A 363-nucleotide genomic window follows, 5' to 3' on the forward strand; every position below is an offset into this window, starting at 1 on the left:
TGAGAGTTCTTGTCAGATTTAGGATTGTGCTAAAAATAAATTGTATTTTTTTGTGTATGTTGCTGTCTGGAGTCTATGTTATGTCTTTTCGTATAGCATTATATTATTTAAATTAACAGAAAAATATGTTTTAATATTTATTTTTTATACAGGTAAATGAATAACATTTTTGCAATCTGAGCTGAACATGACAATGGATTTAATTTGTTTTGCCACCATGCATTCTGTACAAACCTGTAATAAAGCAGGATAAAAATTCCCTATACTCTAAAAATATTAATTTTTCATTTATGTTTTTGTGTGTCGGGAAATAATACAGTATGTACATACATATATATATATATATATATATATATATATATA

Source organism: Sinocyclocheilus grahami, unplaced genomic scaffold (genome assembly GCF_001515645.1).
Source record: "Sinocyclocheilus grahami isolate Dianchi unplaced genomic scaffold, SAMN03320097.WGS_v1.1 scaffold153.1, whole genome shotgun sequence".
NCBI lineage: Eukaryota > Metazoa > Chordata > Actinopteri > Cypriniformes > Cyprinidae > Sinocyclocheilus > Sinocyclocheilus grahami.